Source organism: Pyxicephalus adspersus, chromosome 8, assembly GCF_032062135.1.
Source record: "Pyxicephalus adspersus chromosome 8, UCB_Pads_2.0, whole genome shotgun sequence".
NCBI lineage: Eukaryota > Metazoa > Chordata > Amphibia > Anura > Pyxicephalidae > Pyxicephalus > Pyxicephalus adspersus.
The window spans coordinates 20,723,385-20,748,295 of NC_092865.1; the positions used below are offsets into that span (position 1 = coordinate 20,723,385).

Here is a 24,911-nt window from a genome sequence, read left to right on the forward strand (position 1 = left end):
TTGCAGATGTGAGATTGAATACATGTCTACAGGTGCAACTGTAGCGACTCCCTACAATATGGAGGTAGTTGCAATATATATATATATATATATATATATATATATACTGCTCATTGTAATTGCTAATTTAGGGAGCATAGATTTTGCCAGGGTTTTTTTCAACTCATTAGTAAGCTGCTGATCTTTGCTAAGTATTTTTTAGGGACTTTATCATATTCTTTACAACAGACAACTTAAATCATCATGTAGATTTGTATTTTTCCTTATTTAGACTATAATGACAATATGGTAGACAAGATTAGAAGCAGGGGTATTGATAGGATTTTTAAACACCTAAAACATCATGCAAACCACACACAAAATGCAGGAGTCTGAAGTACAGAGCACACAAAATCTAGAGTTTCAGGAATATGTAATGTACAGAATGACAGGGGCGGGAATGTGGAATACAGAGTTCAGAGTCAGAACTATGAAATACACAGAGTTAAAGGGCCAGGAGACTGGAGCGTGTAAAGTGCAGAGGTCAGGAGTGTGACACACTCTGAATGGAGGGGTCACAGATGAGCAATGTATTGAGACACCTCAAAGTGACCACCCATTTGGCGGTGAGTGGTTAGGTGGTTACTCACACTGGTGGTCAGTGTAAAATTTAAAAAAATTTTTACTTACTTTTTAATTTCCTGGCTAGAACAAGGAAGCCAGGTTCAGTCTTTAAAGGGAGGCCGACTTAGTACCACCAAGTTTATAGGATGCAAAGATCCTGCATGCATACATACTCTACACCACCACCAGTGCAATGTGCAACATGTATTTGGAAGCTAGGGGTGGGAAAATGAGTAGTCAGAAATAGGTAAGTGAAGGAACATAATAGCATGGTTGTCACACCTACTGGAAATGGGGGTGGGCAAGAAGTGGTAAAAGCAGGCACAGCTTTTATCAACACTGCTACTGCTTAATGTGAGTGAAAAAGCTTTAAGCAGCAGCAGGCTGCCAATAGGCAAGTCTGTTTTCAAGGATAGATTGGGCACATAAAAAAACTATACACAAAAAAACTCTCTATCTCTTTTAGAGATGAGGAAAGGGGAGATTTCTGTTGTGATAACAAACTTCATATCATCAGAATACTGGCTTATTGTGAGGCACTGACCCCCTTATTACTTCCTTTTATGCATATGGAATATCTTGTACATCATATATCAGGGGGTATAGTCAGAAACTTCTAACTCAGCAATGGTAATGCAACGTCTTTGCAGACAATATGAACCAATTGCATTTGCGTCATTTGCTTGTGTGAGAAGAATGCAAGACTAACTGAACAAAGACTGACAGTTGTCAATTAAGTCTATTCATAACATTTAGGATCCCAGAAATGTGGAAAACCCATTTGTACTGAAAGGAAACCAAAAGCTAAGTAATGAAGTGGGCTCTGAAATCATGGGGTAATTGATATAAGAGCATGTAATCATTTAGCATGCAAAAACTATGAGATATCATTTTAAAGTAACAAATGACAAGTATTTTGAAGGGGTTGCCAATACAACATGATGTGCTGTTTAAGAGGCTTGCACTTTTCTTCCTAGTATACCTCAGTGCACAGATGATTCAGATCTGTGGGCTGTGGCACTCTAAAGGCAAGTTCACTGTTGTGTAATACACTATAGTTTGCACTTTGGATTAATGCTTTACACAGTACAAAACAGTGACAAAAGCTAGAAGGAAGAGATGGTTAGCCAACACCGGTACATCATAAATCATATAAAAGAATAATCAAAAAGGGGCTTTTTGGCGTACAAATTGATACGTGTTTACTTCAGGTTGAAACAATAACAAATGCAAAAATCATAAAATGCTAGCAGTTATAGCTATGTTGCAGAAATTATAAGCAATTATAGCTATATTGTAAACAATTTTTAGTGTACAAATATGGCCCTAAATGGAGCGATGATTATTTTGTTATAAATCCCAGTTTTGCGATCACATAAAGTACCTTTGTCGCCAAACCTGACGCGTTTCGCGGATTGGCTTCCTCAGGGGACTCTTAGAGACAATATAGGTGTGGATCTGTCCTTAAACAACTTCATGTGGTGATTTTTTTAAATGCTTTCTTTTGGTTGTTTTTGGATATTTACTGGTTGAAAGCTGCCGTGCTTGGCCACTGAATGATGAATGACCATTAAAAATGGTAGAATGTAGGCAAGCAAAACAGCATATTTTTAAATATGCCATGCCATTCATGACATGCTATGTCATGGTTTGAAACTGAGATTTCAAAAGCCAGTTTCTAGTATTGCTGATCTGTTCCTGGAAATGTAAATGGACAGTGAATAGTTTGAATTTTTTTTTGTTTTTTTTTGTTTAATGAAAATCCTACTTTACAGAAATATGTAGGCTTTCATTGCTAGCTGCTGAGAATGCTAGTTAACTTGATGATTCAATGATTATAGCATTTCCTGAATCACTGACTTAAAACAAGTGGGCAGAGCTAGAGTTTTTTGGCTCCTTACTAACTACACGTTTTGCTGCATATTTGATAGTGATTAAAGAATGGCGCTTTAAGCACTGATTCCGGCTGCATAGATTTATTTGCAAGCCAGGCAACCAGCATTTTTAGCAGATCAGCAATGTCAACCTATGTTGAGTATTGATTGTCAGCCTGTCTAAATTCCAAATAAGTCAAAGCGCTATAATTGCAATTATTTTATTTAAATATTTATGTAAATTCACAAACAGCCAAATAAAATATTGCAAAATGTGTTTGCCTTCTTACTCATTTTTCCTTTTATCCTTAACTTTTTTAAATTTATAATTCTGTTTCTAGTGCATTTACTGATTAATTTATGTGCATAAAAAATGTATTTTACCTCATCCTGGGTTCTACATGGTTTTTATGCACATAATTTATTGACTTAATGTCTTCAACCTTTTTTTTTAGTAATACACATAATTACACACATACATAAAACATGGATGGTACTTTTAAACAATCAATAGCCCCAACTTGTGTCAAAATTGGTAAAAAACTCAAATGAATAAAGCCTCCAAATCTCTATATGTCCATGATTTCCACTCATCATGGTTTGTAGATAACACTGCCACAGAAAGGTTTTGGTAAAGTTTCTTTTACATTGTTTGTTTTTTATATTTATGTACTTATTTATTTATTTTTTGGGTGCTGTGGTGAGAAGCTACATGTAGAAAGTGGTTGTGAAGCAGTAACTGCACTGCAGCCTCCCCGCCATACTGGACATAAGCTTAGAGCGTACCTAAAGTCAACATTTTACTTTACATAGAAGGGTAGACAACCCTTCCATATAAAGTAAAAAAATGTATTTTTAAGTGTAGCATCCTTTTTTTAACAAAAAAAAGGTGCACCAACTCCCAGCCTCTTGGGATGCATGACGTAGGTATTCCGGGAGGCTCTGGCTGCTCCTTGATTTCTGGCATGCACAGAAGGGGCATCTTTTCCTCCAAGCAGAAAGAGATGCCGATCTCACGCATGCGCAGTGAGATCGTCTTTTTTTTCCCCTTCACAGTGGCTACGTCACTTCACAGGTGCAAGAATGGGTGAAGGAGCAAGAAGACCAGAAGAAAAGGTAGAAGATGTTGGCGCTCGGCTGGGATGAAGAAAACCCCCAGGACGACGCAGGACTGAATAGCAAGAAGGACAAGCGCCATCAAGGGGTCTGCCGGATTAAGGGTAAGTGTGATTTTTTTGTTTTTAGTTTACTTCCACTTTAGGCTGACAACCATAGGTAAAAATGGAAACAAAACTCCTAGTTGATTTAGTGGAATTGAGTTTGCTTATATAGTGGTCCTGTCACATCCCTAAATAGTTACAGAGGCAGTAAAAAGGTTAAAACAAAATTCAAAAGAGATAATCAAAAATAAAAATATTCAACTTAAATAATATATTGAAACTGTTAATTAATTTCTTTAAAGCACCCAAAATAGGCAGCCGTGCCAACAAATAACATATTAACAAGAAAAAATGGAAGAACTACTACTTGGTTTTTGTTGCAAAGGTAATTCACTGTTAATGGAGATGACGAGTGACCTGCCTTTCATATAAAAAAAACAGGTCATTAACCTGTTGTTCTATATGGCAGAGCTGTATAATTCTCAAGACTGGATACATGAACGTTAAAATCCTAATACCTGCGTAAAGTAGTCCATATTTGTAAATTGTGTTTATTTTTATCTATATTTGCACTTGGGTGCAGCTTTATGAAATGCAAAGTAAATATACCAAGGATGCTAAATAAGAGGTAAAATCAATATTACTTACTTTATCATATCCATTTATACTTGAAAGTTCTTTCCCCAAGCTGTTTTTCGTGATGGAAGATATTAGCCCGAATGTACCTGAATAACAAACTGCTTTATGCAAGCAGCTGCACATCATTTGATATTAATAACTGCAGAAAGGTAGAGTTATATGTAGAAGAGGTTAATGAATAATTCCAAAAACATATACAAATACCCAGGGGAGAAGACCTCTTTACACAACATTCTGCAGAAAAAAGATCTCTGCTTCCACAACACAAGCCAAGTATTTATCACCCCTTGGTGACCCCGGGGTATTTTGTGCATTTGAGAGTTGATAGATTCTGGTCAGAATGCTTTAAGTAATGTTTTTCTGCAATGTATTTTTTTTAATGTATTTACTTTTGGTTGCCAATAAAGATTTTGCATGCATTGTGGTGGTATGTAAACATACGCCTAAAACCACTGGAAAAAAAGGTGATACAGAGAGCACATTGAGTGCCTACTTTGCCTATTTAGATTTTTTGTTTTGTTTTAGATGAATTTTTTTATTGATGGATGCTGTTCTTATTTGCAAATCAGAAGGGTGGAATTGATTCACTAAAGGAGTATAGATTGTTTATTAGAAGCATTAGAACATGCATCAAGTATCTCTCTGATGGGCTACAAGCTTATATTCTGATAGACTATAAAGCATCACTAAGCCCTCTCCTCCCAATCTAGGTGGTCTCTGGCCTTCACCTTTCAATTATTTAAATTTCTTATATTCATTTATCTAGTCTTGATTGATCAATCTCTGCATTCCGGCTCTGTCACCAAGCCCTCTCTTGATTTGTCAGGGTATATCCTATCTTTGTTTTTTATAGAAAGAGAGCATAAGAAAAATCCCTGCTTTGAAGTGAGTAAGGAGGGCAAAAAAGAATTCAGAAGCTTCTTTAAACTGCCCTGGTCCTCTTCTTTTATCCCTCTGTAGCCTTTTTCATTTATATAGAAAAAAGTCAAGTCAATAATTGAAAGCAGCAGCACTATAATAAGTAAATTAAGCAAACTGGCCTAAATACACCCTCTGAATTAAAAAAGGTTTTTTGTTTTGACCAAATCTCTCACTCTGGTCTTTGAAAATATGAGCTCCCCGTTTAGAATATATGGTGGCTCAGTGGTTAGCACTTTGACCTTTGCGCGTTCGAATTCGACACTATGGAGTTTGCATTGTGTGTAATAATAGCAATATTTTGCCAAAATCACTTTCTCCGCAAATTCTTACTTATTATTGACAATAGCAGGACTAGAGGGCAGAAACATACTATACACATTGCAGCACATGAACCAATGTGCTTTGGAGGTGCATATGCATAGGAATGCCACTGTTGTCATAGTAGAACTAGTTATGGAATCAGTTAGTAATGGATATAATACAAAAGTGCTAGTATCTTGGTCAGGTTTTTCTGTGTCCCTATTAAATAAAACTTCCATACATTTCTGTTCCAGTGTCTAGCCTCCAACTTTAAGTGTATCTGAAAATTTTAGCAAACCCACTGATTTATTTAAACTACTGGTATCTACCTTAGAGGGGTTTTAAGAAAGAAAGACTTTAAAGAAGTCAGTGTATTATGTGAGTCAATGCTTCATTGGTAATCATGAATTTGGTATTATTTATCATACAATTTCATATTTAAAATTAGCACGGGAAGCTTCACTCTGAAAAGTGAAAGTTAAAATCTTTGATTAGGGGAACTGTGGAAGAGATAACACTGTTGATTACAGGAGCTAGCCAGATTCCAAGTGCCTGATTTATTAACGCTCTTCATGGCTGGAGAGGATACTTTTTTCTCAATGAAGCTGGGTCAACAAGCAAAGCTGGAATGGATCTGGTCCAGGATTAGCAAATATCAAATAACTTTGAAGAGATGAATTCCAGGTTTTCTGGATCACCCAGCTTCACTGAGGAAAGTGTATCCTCTCCAGCCTTGGTGTGTGTCAAACTTCAAAAGTAGTTAGAAAACGGAATCTGATCTATGTGTATATCTATATATGTATATATCTATATAAATACATATACATATTATTAAATAAAAAAGAATACATTTGTTTCCTCCATTTTTTAAAATAATCAGCCAGGGAATGCATTTGTGGTTCTGCACAGATAAAGATATTAATATATTTAGTTGACTTTACAGTCTGTTCCGCGTTCTGACATTCAGCACTGTAGCATGTCTAGCATTTCTGCAAAGAACTACACCTCAGAAAACCATTTAATAAGGGCACAGCGGTACTGCAGGAAAAACACCTCACAATTCACAAGCTTTAAAGAGAGTCTAAAAATCTGCTGCGGCATCTGTATTCCACTCACATTCCCAGCGGATGTTATAAACAAACAGGAACGGGGGCTGAGGGATGAGAGATTTTTCTTTCTCCCTCCCTCCTGTCCATCCTTCCATTTCTGTACATTTCACTGCTTGTTTTGTTTCCTATCCCCTGCCAACTTGCTACCTTTTTACAATATCTTTTTCCTGGGGACTTGCTCTTCAAATGGTGAAAGACATGTCCAGGTAAAATTTAGCTAATAAAAGGTAAATATATAAAGTCAGGTCATCCACTTCTTTAGCTGTAGCATAGTGTGATGATGTCCAGGTGTGTTTTAATGTAAAATATACCTGTAACTGCCGAAATATTGACTTCAATAAAAGTATGAACTGGACACTAACAATAGGGTATAGCAACAAGAGGGATGAGTTGACAACTCAAGCGGATGCTAAGTTTCCATTTTTTCTAGATTTATGTCGCCATTCACGATTGTTCATGATCATCTTGGGTAAAAATATAGAGTGCAGGTGTCCTGTTATGTTTTTAGAAATCCACATGTTAGATTAGGAATAACTGTCCAGTAACAAGCACAATTATCCTCCACCCTCCCCGCTCCATACAAGAGAACTGAGCAACCCGTTTGTACAGCCATCATTTCTGATCTGTCACACAAAACAATCATGAAAGATTGCAAGTGTGTACTTAGAATAAGTGTTTGCTCTTTGTCATGTGAAAATTATTGTAAACTGCTTTTGGATAAATCTATAGCATACATGTTCAGTATTCTATAATAAAGAAAGCACTGTACTATGAGTGAAAACAAATCAGATCACAATTTGAGTATACTCTAATACCATTTTTTTCATGAAGCCCTAATTTAAACCCTATAATTATTATCTTCACACTATAATGTTCACTGTTCCATAATACAACAATATTTTTGGTCAAAATTGGAGTGTAGCATAAAACATTTCATGGTATGATTAAAAGGTCTGTGCCCAAAGTACAAAAATCCCTCATAGTTGAAGGTTTCTGAACAAAGAGCGCTCTACAGAAACCAATCTGTCACCTTTTCCTGTAGTGTTTCTTGGACAGGTCAGAAAGTTGAAAAAAGAATTGATGGGCTATAGCAGGCAACATAATTCCTTTCTACAACTGAATATGGCTAGTTTCATTAGAAAGCTAACAAAAATGTTATATAATGGCATCTGTCATAGGATGTAGAAAAAAACACATTTTGTCTCTTTCTGTGACCTCTTCTTGAATGCCTTTTATCAGTATAACCTTTCAAATAAAAGGTTTCAAGATGATATTTAGCTATTGGAATCAGGCATATAAATGTTTTTTTCAGCACATATATTAGCTAGTGAATAAAATTGTTTATGGAAACAAAAGATAAGGTTTAGTGGAGGAAAGGATGGAAAAGAGTGGAAAAAAAACATAAAAGAATCAACATACTCATATTCTGCAATGGTTTATAGACAACTTTTTTTTTTACTCCAGCAGGGCTTACAATCTAATGTCAGTATCTTGAGCAATGAAGCATATTTTAGAGAGGATTTAATTATGGTAACAAAACATATTTGGTATGGGCAATTTAACACATACCGTTATGGATAAAATGACAATATCTATTAACTCAGGACTGCAGTTTTGAAAACTAATAATGCTAAACATTGTGTCACCCTTGCTACTGTTTCACATACATTAAAGTTCTTTGAGAATTAGATATGTTAAAATATCTTCTCTGAGGTGTAAATAATTACAGAATAAACTATCATTATTATATTCTGTGTGCAAACTGAGAACAATTGCTCTAATATTTAGGCTGTTCATAGATTTGATGTGATTTAGAAAGGTTAGATTATCAGTTTGCTGTGCTCCTAGATAGAGAATAAAGTGCAGTTGTGCCTACACTATGGACAAAAAACAATAACATTTTCTTAACAAGCAGTTAAAGTACCAATTATGGCCCCATGCACACACATGCACTGTGGGAATGGTTGTGCATTCTGCTAAATGTTGCACTGAGCAGCAGCGTTACTGCACTGAGGGGTGTGATGTGTGTCAGGTGCCATTAAGAATGATTACTACGGCATCACAAAAATGCATGGTATGTTTATATGAAAAACCAAGCCCATACTCACCTCTCTAGCAAAATTATTGACTCTCAAAGATTATCAAATCAAAGACCCTAAAATCGAGCTACAGTCTATTTCTAACAGCTTAGAAACTTCTGACCTTTGTTTATATCAGAAGTATGGCAGATCTGCTCTCACTCTCATAGAATAAAGCTACATTTACAATGCCTGAGTTCCAAATTTTGAAAATAATTTCACAATGTCTACAGGAATAATTGAAAACTTGTTTAAACATTGCTTTTTACTGCTTGTTCAGAATGGGTAAATTAGTGTGCATGATCTTGGTACAGGTTTGTTATAAATCATAGTTTAGATATAGTTTATTTTTTGATGCAACTATATAAATACTAGTCTATAAATTACCATAGGGAAACTTTGTATACAGTAGAAGTTTAAAACATGTTGATATTGTTAGTATGATTATGTGACTGTTGATTATCTTTGTGTATTTATTCTGCTACTAACATTACTATTATCCAGTAATTATATAGCACTGACATATTATGCAGTGCTTTACAAAGTCCTTAGTCATATCACTATCACATATAACATAAACATATAATGCATGTTGCAAAAAGATACAATATACTCCCATTACATTTAGACAAGTAGTATTTACTATAAGCTGCAAATGCTATCTAGAAAACATTGATTTTTTTTTGTATTACAAAAAAAAAGATATGACCTTGATAGGCAATTTTACCTTGTCTTAGTGAATAAGGTAAAGCTTTGCTGACCTCAACCGTCCAATAATGTACAAGCAAAATATTTGTTTTCAATTATTTGCACATGATTTAGTTTTCTTAACAAAGTGAACTATTGTCACTTTAGGTGAACAACCTTTACTCTCCTGTAGTATGTCATCCTCATTGTCCCCATGCGTCAAGTCCTATTAAACTAATCACTGTGTTGGTTAAAGGCCTAGGAACGTGCATAAAGAGAATTCACATGTATCAAAAGACATATGCTGCCTCTGCGCCTTCAAATGGGCAAAAGTGGCAACTCGAAATTCCAAAGTTTGCATAGTCTTAGGTTAGGGATGAATTTTAGAAGACATGGTTAATGGTAAACTCATTTGTAGAGTGGGATGATCTGCTGCACACAGTAGCAGCAGGAAAATGACAAATACTATGTGTTGCGGCTTTGTGCATCATAAAATAGGTAATGAGTAAAAAGCTTCTACATTATAATTAAGTGATTTTTTCCTTAACCACCCTTTCCAAGTTAAACATTACCAATTAGATGTGTTGCTTTACAGAGCATGCATTGCTTTTTAAAGTGTATTTCACCTGTGTACTTCAGCTAAATAGTTCTTTTTATGTCTTTGTTCCTTTCCCTAGCTACCCTGTCATGTTAAATTGTTGCTTTTTCCTCTTACACTTCAAACGTCTCATTCCTCTTTGAATGCTGTGTACCTATAAGAATCTCTCATCCTTATGTTCTCTATATTTCCTTTTTTCTTTCTACTTACTCTTCATTAAATTTCTTTCTCCTCTCTGTCCCTTGGCGCCCACTTCTGTAAGTGCCTTCAATTTCCCTCTGGTTATCTTTGCCTCTCACACCTTCCCTATGTTTGGTAATGCATCATCCCCCGCTCACCTTCCTGCCTCATCTCTGCGTCTCTCTATCTCCTCTCCCCCCTTACTCCAATTTAGAAAGAATAATTGATGCAATAACCCTTTAAATACATTTTGTGAGATTGTATTAGTCTTCAAGGATAGGGGTATCTCACAGAATCCTTCAAATGTCTTAAAGAAGACCTACTGAAGCTTTGAAGTCTGGATTGGATTGCATGCTCAGCAATTCAATAGGATATCACAGTTCTAGTCCGAAATTCAGTGTTTTGAAAAACAAAATGTAATTCAGTCAACAAGGTCATTATTAAACGTTTGAATTTACTCACAACTGGAGGCATATGGAGTGCATTTATAAACCTGAGATGGAATCCTGCAACATTATGTGCCTTTGTCTAATCTTATCCACACTTGTTTTTTTACAGCAATTAGAATAATGTGAAGTGGTGGCTCACAGGGCAAAATCTGCTATACATGAAAGTAGATTTTAGGCTAAAATTTCCACTTGCAATGCATGGAATATGGAATGGCTGTAAGATGAATAGGGAACAGGCCTTTTAGAGGATTTTAATGATTAATCATGGACAGAGGATATTTTATTTATACAAATTATACTAAGACCTGTTTTTTTTTTAAAGACTAAGGCTGGGTACACATATGCAATAATTGTCGTTGGATAGGATCTTTTTTACGATGCATGAACGAGTGCTGTACATACAGAACCGTTCTGCTCTATGTAGAGGGGAGGGGGGGAAGGACAGAGCAACACCCTGCTGCCTGCTCACCCCCTTTGCTTCCATTAAGATTGTTCGTCGTCCATTGTCGGCTGATCCACCAGGACGGTCGTTCCGATGATGGCTGATGGGTGCTGTACACACGCCAGATTCGCGTCCGATATTGGCCCTGAGACGAATGTTGGACGAGAACCATTGGACGTTTGTACGTATCCTTAAGAGATACAGATTTCCAGTGTGCAAAATGTTTTGAGTGAGCACACAGAAAATTCCAACCACTGAATTAGCATATTAGGTGAAGTAATTATTCAATTGTCTAGCCTTAAAGAAAACTAATTATACAGCACTTTAAAAATATTCTCCTTTGTGTAATCTCATGCAAATATGAACTTTTTTCCTGAAATACCATACCTGCATATAACTGGGAAAGTTTAAAATCCAAATTATGATTAGGTATGGTGTTCATTTTAACAATTCCAAAAGAAATATGAAAATTGTCTGTGTGTTTTGGTCCTTGAATCATCCAGTCACTCTGATTAGTTATACCAGTTTAAAATGTCATATTTGATTATGTCTATAGACTGCAAGATTTATGAATGTCTGCTGCCATGAGCGAACACCTGGAAGTTACACCTGGTGATTGTTTGACCCTGTGTTCCATCACAAGTGTGTTACCAAGCTGTGTAACTGCGGTACAGTATACAGGATCATGGCCTTTGAACCATTACACAGTCCTGCACAGTTCCCTTATGTTAAGCAGTTGATCTAAGCATTGAAGGATTTTTATTCTCTGTGCACAGACTTTTTAATAAGGCATTGAAGATATTAATATAAAAATAAAGGACAGGTAATAGTTGCTCAAGTGGAGAGAAAAACACAAATGAGCTGATTTGCTAACCAGTACAAGGCACAAATTGCTGATTTCAAACAACCCAGTGCAACCAATGTGAGTTCAAACTATTGAAGTCACTAAGAAAGATTATGTTTGATGACCAGAATTTGCACTCACTGCTTCGGTCCATGCACTGTTTACCTGAATATGACCAGGCGACTTTGAAGCATGCATTCTAACTATAGAAGGTATAGGACAGGAAGAAGAGCATTTTTAATTTTTAAATATTAGGACACCAGATACAGTCTGGCCATATTGTTTATCAAGGAAACAATGAAAAATAATTGTGAAAAAGGTTTGTCACACCTACTGGGCCTTTATTGCTAGTACATTAATGCCTGTCGCTGAAAATTGCAATTCAATAAGTTGAAGGCTTAAATATCTAGTACAATGTTAACTATTCATAGTTGAATAGTATGTCCATGTATACAGTTCTGTACATAAGACTTAAAAGTACATCAGTTAAGGAAAATAGGCAAAGTAGACTGGATAAAAAAAAACATTTGAGGGTAATTTTTGTTTGGGAATAGGTTTATTTGTGGGGGGATATCAGATCTAGCAAAGTAAGGAGGCTTATAAAGTTATATGTGCCTCTTATTGCTATATGTACTCTCATTGCTATATGCACTCCATTGCTATAGTCTCAATAATTTGGAATTGTCTTATCACACTTACCACAAAGATATACTGGTCTAAATTGGGCATGATGGCTTAACTGGTTTATAACCTGCCTCTGTGTATATTCAGAATATTAAGGGACTTAGCATTGTAACCTTCATGTTTTGTTTTTACTTTCTTTTTGTTCAGTAGCAGTCACTTTTGCTGCAAGGATCCTTACTGTTTATTTCCTATGCCAATAAAACCAGAAAATGTAATGAGTGATAATTAAAGGGTAAAAATCTGGACACTTGTATCCAAGTAGCAACCAAAAAGCCACAGCTAACAATTTTTAAATGCATCAGAATCAAATCAGATGCCGAATTCAGATGCATATCCAGCTTTCTTTGGTTTCGGAAATGCTGGATAAGTAACTTTAATGGGCATCAATCTACAGTAGGTCTTACAGATCTAAATTTGGGAATAAAATTATGCAAATAAAACAGAGCTGGTTCTGTTTACAAACACAGCAGTCCTATGAAAATACAAAGAAAACTTGAGTTTGTCCCAATAATGGGAATGCATATATGGCAGCAGGATTCAGAATTCTGACTCTACAGCCAAGTAAGATTTTTCATTAGCAACACTCACATGTAATAAATAGATGTAATTCTATCTCTTCATCTCTGGTACTGATTCTCTGTCTCTCTTGCACCATATCTATTGAATTATTGATATCCTATTGAACCACTTTCCTGCTTTGTCCATTTTTACACCTGTATTCATTTGTCACTGTCTGCTGCCTGGATCACCACACAGGTCCAAAATGAGATATCCCCACACAGGCAGGGTTTCAAGAATTATGTGCAGACAACTATATATTAGGGTCAATTAACATGCTAAGGAAAAAACAAAAATCTTACATGACACATCCTATCAGTGGGTTTTATTTCTAGTTTATTAAAGCTCTTTAAGATTGGAAAATATAGACTATCATGGAGCAACCCGGGTGATCCATCAAACCTTAATTGGATCTGGTAAATGCTAGAAAAAATTGCTAATAGCAAATTATTTTTAAGAAATAAACTCCAGGTTTGCTCTTAATCACTTCCATTATAGTCTTCTCCAGCATTGGAAAGTTTTAATAAAGCGGGCCCAATGTCTGACGTAATTATTTAGAAACTGGAATGTATCTGTAATTTATATATTTGTATACAACCTAGGGAATGGGGACCATGTTTTGTTCTAAGATATTTTTGCTGATCTTTCTGCCTACAAGTTCAGTTTCCATTTTGTTAGGGACAGAACTGGACATCTACATCATACTTCAGGCAAAACTAGAGTAAAACCACCGCAGAAAAAACACATTTGGGCAAAGGATTAGTGTGGCTTGTCTGTAACCAGTGCATGAAATGTGTCATGTATAAAGAGTCTGAATAATATAATATCACAACTGTGATCGGAAGTCATAACCTTTTGGCAGGCACTGGAAATGATGGTGGTATATTCCAGAGCCTCACAGGAGCCCCAATACTTTTTATAAAAACAACCATAATGACCCCTGCAGCAAGCCTTCAAGCATGTCTCAAAATTGCTTCAACCTGACAATGATTGTGGTAAACCTATAATCTTACTATCTTTTTGTATCTGGTTGGTGGCTTCCATGAATGATGGCACTGACTGCATCAGTAAGCTGGCATAGGCTGTATATGTGTCTCAATGGGATGCCTGAGATTAAACATAAAAACTTTGTTTTTCTATTTATTGTTGCTTTTTTGATTAACCTTCTAAATACTAAATTCAGTTCAGGCTGACCATAGGTAAGCCCCCACCAACTAAAAAAAATAAATGAACAATGACAGTAAACATTGTTTCCAATCTAAACCATATTAGCTGTAAACAAAGCAGGCAACATACTTAGGTTAAATGAAGTTCAGGCATACATCAGGATAGTGAAATGTGACGCACTCCCTGACAAGTATGGAAAATGAGTCTCGGTTTCCATTCTGACAATATTTGCTTGTAGATGAACCAGCTGCTTGTGCCCAGGCCCAGTGATAAACATCTCCCACCCAGTTGACATCCAACACATGGAAGAATGGCCTGCATCATTACTACTTTAAAAAATGTCTTGCTAAACAAAGGCTTACCCCCTGCTGTGTTTCACCCTTAAGCTACGTACACACTTCCAATTATTATCGTTGGAAAACGAACGACGAACGATCCTGCACGATATCTACGAACGATCGTACAGCACCGATCCTGCACATAGAGATAACGACACGATCGTTCGTAGATATTGTACACACAATAGATACGATCGTTTGAGCGATAGAGGAACTATGTGCACGACAGGAAAGTGAACGAACGTTCGTTCATTACGCATGCTCAGCCCATGGACGATCAACGAACGACCGTACACACGAACGATGTTCAAAGATCGTCGTCCAATCCGATCCGCCGGTCCGGTCGTTCGTTTCCAACGAGTTTCCTCGTTCGTCGGCGTCCTTGGTTACTTTTTTACGAACGATTTTTTGCCCAATCGATCGTTCGTCGTTCGATTGGAACGATAAAAATTGGAAGTGTGTACGCACCTTAACTAAGGGCTTAGTCTTGTATATGTAAAAAATATATACCCAAAAAATAGTTTTGAGGAGATAGCAACTGTTTAGTTCACTAATTGGCCTATTTTCCCTAATGGGAAAATGTCCAAGCTGGGATTCGTAGCACCACAATTTTAACATCATTGGCCCTGATTTATTAAAGCTCTTCAAGGCTGGATAGGATACACTTTCATCAGGGATACTGGGTAATACAGCAGAGCTGGAATGGATCTGGTCCAGGATTCAAAGCAATATATCAACGCTATATTTACAAATAGCAAATTACTTTAAAGAAATACATTCCGGGTTTGCTGGATCACCCAACTTCACTGATGAAAGTGTATCCTCTTCAGCCATGGAGAGCTTTACGAAATCAGACAATTTGTCTAAGCATTAAGTAATAGTGTCAAACAGAGGAGGACTGGTCAGGAATGCTTCAGACAGTACCAGTTAACATACAGTATTTGGCAGTATGTGGAGATGCTTCCCCATCCAGATATTGGCAGACGCATGACCTACAATTAGTGACACATGCTGTGCATTATATAACAGAATGTTTTGTTTTTTGTTTTTTTTCAAAACTGCCTTTGTAGTTTTGAAATGTCATCTGAAAAAATGTTTACAAAAGATCCACAAAGCAAGATAGTAGCTGGTGCTCGTCGAATGTGGGCAGAGATGTATAAATAATGTTGGCATCTGTCATTAACATAAAAATTGCTCCAAAGGCTAAAAATTCCATATCCCTCCCTTATGTATCAATCTGTTGCCTTTGTATCCCTAAAACAGACAAAGCTTTTCTTTATAACACACTTGCAGGTGAGAGAAAAAGTAACATTGAGCAGTTCCGTAGAAGCCAATCAGTTCTGCACAACATCCGTGCTTTCTGCACAGCTTGTATAAAAAAAGACACTGTGGGTATAATAAATGTATGGTTATACAGTAAGTTTGTTTTATTTCTAAAGCTAGAGAGAAGTTCATTCCCTAGGCGTGAAGATCAGACATCAGAGTGTTCTTTAGTGTCAGATGAGGACTCTTTACCTGGCCTCTTTAACAGGAGAAACGATTTAGGATTTACTGGTCAAATTATCTCCAGACCAGTAACACTGTTTATATCATGGCTCCACAGACGGCACTAAAGCCATGGCTCAGGTACAAAGGCCCTGCAAGTATAAGATGAATGGAGAAATTATTTCCATGTCCATGTTCAATGTTTATATTTTTCTTTCATTTTTTTAATATACAATCATTTTCCTGATTTAACACAACCTGCTTTAGAATGGCTTTGCCAAGAGATCCAACAGTTCTGCCTAGAAGAAAACTGGTCGCCCTTTTTAAACAGTGAAATTGTAGAGAATGTCAAATAATACATTACATTTTTGTCACTGCAGAACTTTGTAAATCTTGAGTTTCTCTTACACCCACCTTCCTGTCATGTTCCCATCACTCGCTCTGCTCCCTTATATACATCTTGCATTACCTTGCTTAGTTTTGTGAAACTTTATTTCAAGATTATTTAACCCTTTGCAGTACATTTTATCTTCTTTGTTTCATATGTACTTAATTCCCTGTACCTTCACTCTGTCACCTGTCCACATGTACCTAATTCCTCACATATTTATCTTTACTACTCACCATGTAAGCTATACAGTCATGTCAAATATGTACACCCCTCTAATTTTAAGGTTTTATGTATCAATATATAATAAAATAGCTAATGCTTAGCAGATTCTAAAATTATTTAAATCAAAAACATTACACAACAGAAAAATGACAAACCAAAATCATCACTCACCCACTGCTCTGCTTTACAGCTAATATAAGGTGTTTATGTGGTGGTGCTGAGCGCCATGGCAAATATCTCTACTTTGGTTCTGTCTGTCCAAAGGACATTGTTTAGAAATGCATCTTTGCAAACTTAAAGAAGAACTAAAGCCAAGGGTGCCTAAAACAAAAAAATACACTTACCTTTAATGCCACAGGGCAGTCAGATGCATTTGGAGGTTTCTCCCTTCGGGTCCCGCGTCGTCACCTTATCCGTCTGTGAGCCGGGCGCCGCCATCCTTATCTTTTTTTATGGTTCTTCTTCCTACGTCAACCGACCCAGGGGCGAAATCAGGTGATGTAGGTTGTGAAAAAAACTTGACGATCTCACTGCGCATGCGTGAGATCTGCAATTTTTTTTTCCATAAAAAGGATATTTCTGCACGTGCCCGAAGGAGCGCATGAGCAGGAGGAGCACCCAGGAGCTACCCAGGATGCCTGATGTAAATATACTGGGAGGCTCTGCATTCTCATTCATTCATCGCCTAGGTGATCGAGAATTGGGGGGAAGTGTTGCACTTAAAAAAAACAAAAAAAAAGAATTTTTACTTAACATAAAAGTGAAATTTCGGAGTTTAAGTATGTAGTAGTTAATGTTTTTTTTCTTTTTGAAGGAAAAATGCATTTTTCCTGGTAACCCTCTCTAACAAGCCATACTATCAGTATTTTTCTAACTGTACTGCTGTACTGATGTGAACTACCATTTAACATGATGAACAGAGGCCTGCAAAGTCTGAGATGTAGCTTAGGTATTTTGGCATGGTTTACCCTTTTGGTGAATTTGCTGGATCATTCAGTCCTGGGAACGAACTGTCTTAAGTGCTTTCAACTTGTGTAGAGTAATCTTTTTTTTCATTGTAGAATAATGAAGTTCAAATTGTTTGGAAATAGCCTTATAATTATAACCCTTTCCAGAATATTGGGCAGCAACAATTGGTTCTTTAAGATCATAGCTGATTTCTTTTCTCCTTGGCATTATGTTAACACACACCTTAATGCTTTTTAGAGGTGCCCACACTTGCTGATGATCAATGAATCAAGTGCATTTGATTAAGAGCACCTGACTGCTACTTACCTTTTCAGTTCCTATGGAAGTGATAAAGTTGTACACAATTTTTTAAACACTGCTTCTGTATTTTGATTTAGTGCATTTTTATCTGCAGAAAAATTGTTTGAAAGAAATGTGATATATAACCTAGTATAAACTATATTCTGCTGTGAGACATAACCTGGCTCTCTAGTGTTTCAATGTGAACAGCTTATATACACACAATCTAAATTTCACTGTCCTGTAACAGAAAGGTAAATAGAATATTTGTTACACTATAGGGAAATGAAGAAATATGAAAGTGCCTAAATGTGATGTGTTGTTAAAACTTTATATGTGCAAATTAGTTAATGTGTAGCTTTAGAAAAAGCAGGATGTGGAACTGTTTTTGAAATTTCCTATAGCATTTTGCAGAAGGTATTTGTAATTAGGTTTTGGAGATCCAGGAGAAACTGATTCTGATCTGATCCTTCAGATTATCTGCTAATATGAATTAAAAAATACTAAGAGAATTAACTAACTACATGCATTAAAATTAATGAACTATAAACAGAACAGTGATCAAAACAGGACATCAGTTGGCCCTTTATTGCGATAGGTGGCTTCACTAACCAGGTCTCTGGAGTTAAAAGTGTGGGAGAAAGTTGAACTTTTACAGCTTCAGGCTTAGTCCTCCACTTCTGGAGGGTTTCCTTTATGAATGTTTTGTTTTTTTTTAACATTTACACTTTCCAGAAGTCCCTTCTTATCACCTCCTACCAGTCCTGAGCGATCCTCTCATAAGGCAAAGAGTGACATGAAGACATTAGCACCTCCCTAAACATTAATACTTAAAAAAAAGGGGGGGGGGGCACAATGGACACATGATGGGGACATGGTGTGTCATGACTATTGACTTTGTACAGCGCTGCGTAATATGATGGCTCTATCTTAATACTGTATAATAATATTAATGGTGCCCTGTTTTAATTGTCCTCAGTCTTCAGCTGATTTTCAGCTATTTTATAGCAAAAAAGAAGTACTGGATATATTGGAGTATAAACCGACTTTTTCAGCACCCAAAATGTGCTGAAAAAGTCACCCTCAGCTTATACTCTAGTCAGATGCATGGGTCCCTCCCTCGATTGAGAGCAGGCGCCGCCGACAAGACTGGTGTCCCTCTGCCTGCAGAGGGAGTCCCTAACGTCATTGGGCTTGTGCGGGTCCCCACATCACAACACCATGTACAGGCTCTGTAGGGAGCCCATACTGAATCCGGCTGTGTTATAATGAGCTCAGACCCTCCGCATGATCTATGAATTTGTTTTAGAAAGAAGTGCATAGAAGTATATTGCAATGTATTATGTGTAATAAATTGCAATGTATGAGAAAACAATTTGTATGATCAAATGAACAAAAAAAAAATAAAAACCAAAACATACATTGCACACATTTTTCCACCCAGATCACACGGTGGTTTCAGGGCTCATATATGGCTGTGTATAAGAGCGGTGTTAATGCTAATAGAGAGTAGGTGTTGCATTCTCTAGAATGCAGCAGTACACACACCATATTGACACAATTTAACACCACTATAACAAACTGCACTTAGAACTGATTTTGCAGCACAATTCTGTTGACTTAAAAAAAAGGTGTTTAGCAAGCGTTAGCATCCCTACCCATGTATTTCTATACATAGCAATTGATTCTACCCATAAATTTACCCCATATGGAAACAATGGTTTGAAAGTTTTACTCTAAGCAAAGTGAGCTCAGCTAGTAATATTGAAATAAATATTTAAAAACATATACCCCACTGATGCCTCAATTATTGTAATTGTATTGGTATTTATTTTGAATATTGAAAGCTGCCAGTAGCTGCAGCTTTTCCCACTCTCGGCTTATACTCGAGTCAATCATTTTTTCTTGTTTTCCCAGGTAAAAATAGACTTATACTCGGATCGACTTATACTCGAGTATATACGGTACTATACAGGGAGCAGCTATGGAGTGAAGGTGAACATTACAGCCAGAGCTGCTTTTTCATTTTATTCATTGGCTGAAAGCCAATTTTAGCTTTAAAAAGTTTTTAGAATTGCGGTTTAGGATTAGCATATAACTTTACATACTCATAGTCTGTGTTTGGGCATTTAGCCTCATATTCTATACACAAACTGTTCAAAGTTGTGAACAGTACACTGGAAGGAAACAAACATTGTAGCTATTCAGTACATTTCTGAGGGTGATTTATACACTAGTCATAAATTAGTTTTGGAGTAAAAAACTGATATGGGGCAAACAAATAGAAGTACATATGCGACTGTGCTTTTCTTCCTCTCTATTTCAGTCTTATTGATTTTCAATTCCTTCATACAATATATGTGTTCATTTTATACCTCTTGTTGATTTTCTTGTCCTGGATTTTATTACTCTGCTTTCTTCCTTGCCTCTATCTTCTCTTATATGCTTCAATGTTCCCCTCATCTCAGTCATCATCCTCCTCTTATTGAACTGAGTTGCTGGACTCTAACAATGCATACTAATAAACCCAACAACATAAATGAATAAAACAAAATAAGTGGACACTGGGGACAGTGACATAAATATAGAAGAAGTAGAAAGAATTGTGTTTTGTCTATTTTAGGTAATCGAGGCACGGCCTATTGAGGAATATCATCATACAAAATGAAATATAAGGAGTGAGACATTACTTTGGTTCTGTGCCTTTTATCCATTCATATTTTTTTCTTAGGTAAACTAGTAATTGGATAACACTATATAAACTATCACAACTTATAGTTAACATGCTTGGTGGATGATCCATACCAGTCATTTGTCTTCCTACAAGCCACTCTGAAAAGCCTCCTAGCAGGTAAGTGGGGTACATGCACTGATTTTGGAAATGCAGAAAGTCCTGCTAAACTGAAAAATGCTGTAACAAATGTATAATATGTCTGCTGAGGTCATTGCTGGTATTGAAAACAATCTGTCACATGGGGTTACAGTGACCTTTCAGTTTCTCATTTTGCATCACTTTTTTTATCGCTTAGTAGTTGATTAAAACAGTAAAAATGCATTTCAGAATGCTCACCTTTCAAGGCAGTAATGGCAAAACTGCATCATGTTAAACTACCAAAAATACATATTCTGTATTATTCTGTTCCCCAAAAGGGGCTTTATCAGCCAGTTGGATCAATTGTATCTGGAGCTGCAAGTCTCAGAAAGCTTATATGGTTACAGGTGTCTTAAAAACAGTAGTAGACCACAATATCACACAGGAAATTTGTAAATTCAAAGTGCAAGGCAACTATGTTTCTGCTAATACTGCAGAACTGCAAGTCTGCTTTTCTGGGCACATAGCGAAGGGGTCCCCAACCCCTGTGGACCATGTCTCCTGTACGGATCCCAGGCTCAGGGCGGTGGACAGGTTGTGTCTTTGGACATAACCCACCCACTCTCTAATTGCAGGCTCAGACCTACGTTGGGAGAGTGGGTGGCTTCTGGCATCATGACGTCACTCTAGGGGAAGTTTATTCCCATATGAGTGATGTGCGGTCTGGAGTCTGTGCATCTAGTGGTCCATGAAGTCTAAAAGGTTGGGGACCACTGCTGGGACCACCTCGTTTCCAAGCAACATTTTGATAGATGCTGAAAGGTAGCATCTGGTAGCTAATTTCAAGCAAACATGTATTTATTATTGGTTGAATGCTTTAAAAATGCAACTCATTGCAATTATTTTATTTCATGGGGCTTTAACTGTAACTTGTGGCTCTCCAGATGTCATGAACTATTAACAAAACACGCAGGGCATTTATAATTCCAAAACACAAACAGTTGTATCAAAGTTCAGGTGACAAAATGAAGGCCTGGTTGTTCACCTTCATTGATAATGTTCCCAGGGCTACTTAACCATCAGCTTGGCCTTGAGCCCTGGATTTACAGCAGCAAGATTGGACACCCATCTACTGAGTAAAACCAGCTGTGCAGCTATATTTCCAAGTCTCCGCATGAAACAGCACTGCTTTCATCTGGTTTGGCAGTCATCTTCTGGCTGAGCGTTCTTTTGTAAAGAATTGATTGGCAGGAATGTATTTACAGTTTTCTCTAAAGATATGTTGATGTCAAGAATAACAATGTTACCCCTAGTAGAAGTTATTCACATTCAGCAGGACTTGTTCCTGTAATAGTGGAGACATTTTGCAGCTTTCCATGTTTGGAAAGTTATGAAACTTCTTCAACTTTACAATGGAAAGTCCAAATGAATGTGACTAACTACTACTAGCTATAAAATGATCTGGATAAATGGGAACATTCACAGTGTTAACCTTCCTTCACTGATTTAATTATGAAAGTTTGAGTAACCTATTGTAGATGTGAATGTTTGGAAAAAGATCTGTTGACATTTCCATAAACCAACAAGTTCAGCCACCTTTTTGGCTGGGGTGGATCTCAGACAGTAAAAAAGAATATGTATAGGTGATTAGAGATAACAGTTAAGACATTCTTATGCACGTTTCTCTTTCCCTCATTTTTTAAATTATAAATGTCCCATCATTTTTACTCCAGTTTTCCTCCTACATAACCTGACATGATCTTATCTTGCATGTTAGCAGTGACAGCAGTTGACAGTAGGAGTTAAATGATATAATATGATATAATGACCTGAACAAAAATGCACAGCTACCTAACGCGGTAATTTAAACAGAAGATTGAGTTATGAACTACATTACTCCAGAGATTGAAACTGGGAGATTAATTAACAATGCACGTTTTAAGGAGCAATATTACATAGATACAATAGTTCAATTTCTGTAATGTAGTTTGTCACTTACAAGTCAAATAGTCAGTGCTACTGTAATGCGCCTGGGCACACAAAGCACAACCAACTCCAGATATCCTTTAATCAGGCTTTATTCAAAGTCATAAAGCACAGCAAGGGTTAAGTCCAAACAAGCGAAGTACAAGAGGGTAAGGCAAATACAGGTCAAGAACAATCCAAGGTCAGGGCAGGCAGCAGGCAGAATGGTCAGTAACAATCCGAGGTCAGGGCTGGCAGAGTTCAAGCAGAGTCAGTTTCAGACCAGGTCACTATGGAGATGACAAAGCAGATAAACTTTAAACCAACACAAGGACGCACCCAAGCACACTGTGTTAACAGAGGCTTTTAGCGGGCAATGGTGCACAGGACAGGCTCTCCTTAAATGGCCAGAGTGACCAATGGCCTTGCGCCACCTGGCGCCGTGTGATAGGAGACTAACTGAATCCCCTGCGGCCAATGTCCCGCCCCGGGGCGAGGCAGCCGAGTGCCACGCCCTCGGGGGGGTACAAGAGGGACGCATTGTAGCACGCGCACCTCTTCCCACAGCACCCCTAGGACGTGCACTACTTTGCACATGCAAAGGAGTGCTGAGAGCAGGAGATTCAGTAACCACATCTGAAGGGATGCAAGGGATGCTGCCTGGCTGAACAGTAGTTTGGCCAGGACGGATCCCTCCGCGTGCAGAGAGAGACAAGCTGTGAGTAGAGCAGCAGCCTCGGCCAAGCTGCCTGCTACAGCGGCGTCTCCCTCTGTGGCTGGGATCCCCAGGGACACCGCGGGCTCGCAGGACGGGTAAGTTCCTTACAGCTACCAGCATTTTCGATCAGGAACCAGACGTAATAGCACATTTCTGCTTCTGGAGCTCCATAGGACTGTAAAACATGGGGCATTACAATATGTAAACATGAAGATTCTTTGGTGTTTGGCTTTACCCCTTCCTTGTCTTATGATTGGCCTAGCAATATGATCCATTTCCATGGATACATTTCCATGGACTTCCTAAAATATTTGCAACTATTTGTCAACTATTATTTTCCTTCTTTTTTTCCCAGACAACTTCCTCATTTGCTTCTTTTGGTCCATGTTCAGTGTGGGGTGCACAATGATACCAAAACGCAGAGTGCTTAACTTCTCCATTTAAAATAGCTGAATGACTGATTGCACTATTGGAGACACCTGTGACACTGATTAAAGAATCAATTAGCTTGAAAAATCACTCTAATTTATTTACTTATTTTTTCTAGGGGTGTAACATGGCAAATGTGTTTAGGCCATTTTGTAATATCTTTGTAGGATAAACTTTCTTAAAGAATATATTTTGCACCAAAAATAAATTGTTTATGACAATCTTTTAATGTATTCACCATTTTCCTTAGGTACAAACCAGTGTAAAACTATGTATGTACCTTAAACATCCTCTGAAGCACTTTTTACCCTACCATTAAAAAAAATGAAACAATTGGATATTACTGTAGGTCTGCCATGGAATCCGATGCATTAGGCAGGTAAGGAGGGCTTTAATCACTGTAGCAATTAGGAACGTAAGAAACGCACAGTGATGGGAGAAATCATCCTTTGGACAATTATAACCTAAACAATCTACAAAAATGGGCATTGTACTCCTCAAACATGTCTATATCAAAATTTCCCTTTGGAGTTTACTGAAATGCTAGAATAATTTTCCTGAGAAGAATCGGCAACAATTGTCAGATACAGATGTAAAGAGCTCGAAGAATTTTTCAAAAGATTTGCTATAATTACAGCCAAAGTTGGTGCCTCCAAAATATGCATTAACAGGGAGAAGACAAAATGTCTACAACTTTTTTGTAAAAAAAATACATATTTTGTAACACTCACACTTAGTTTAATGAGAGGTTTTCTGCATGCATTTTTGGCTGCAGTTGCGGTGGATAGCAGCGTGGTTCCTAACAGCTTTTGACTGTGTGGTCTCACCTCAACTGCACTTAACTTTTAGGGCCTTTTTTTACACCCAGAGTGTCAAAATGAGCAGCTGACAGCTTCCAGGTGCACAGCATACGGCTGCTGCGTGGCCTGGATAGGCAAACTGCACCATGGATAAACACATTTTGATGTAGCCATGCCTGGTCTTCTTACACCAACCAAGTAGCCAACAAT

The 24,911-nt window shown here is 37.3% G+C and overlaps 1 protein-coding gene across 3 annotated transcripts in view; it reads right to left on the minus strand.

The window, feature by feature from the left end:
* The window catches only part of TNR (tenascin R), a 304,192-nt gene that overhangs the window by 245,345 nt on the left and 33,936 nt on the right, over positions 1 to 24,911 (minus strand). The window lies entirely within an intron of this gene.